Below are 346 nucleotides of genomic sequence, written 5' to 3' on the forward strand. Positions count from 1 at the left end.
CGATCGGGCCGACCTTTCCCCCAAATTACAGACAGGTAGGCATAGACNGTAGCACAGACAGGAGGCACAGACGGTAGGCACAGACGGTAGGTATAGANAGGTAGGCATAGACAGGTAGCACAGACAGGTAGGTACAGACAGGTAGGCACAGACAGGTAGGCATAGACAGTAGGCATAGACAGTAGGTATAGGCAGGTAGGCATAGGCAGGTACAGACAGACAGATAGACAGACAGACAGACAGACAGATAGGCAGGCAGGCAGACAGGTAGATAGGTAGATAGACAGACAGACAGACAGGTAGGTAGGCAGGCAGGCAGGCACTAGGCCTAGTTAGGAAATCGGTA

The sequence above is a fragment of the Cenococcum geophilum genome (genome assembly GCF_001692895.1).
Source record: "Cenococcum geophilum 1.58 unplaced genomic scaffold K441scaffold_73, whole genome shotgun sequence".
Lineage (NCBI taxonomy): Eukaryota > Fungi > Ascomycota > Dothideomycetes > Gloniales > Gloniaceae > Cenococcum > Cenococcum geophilum.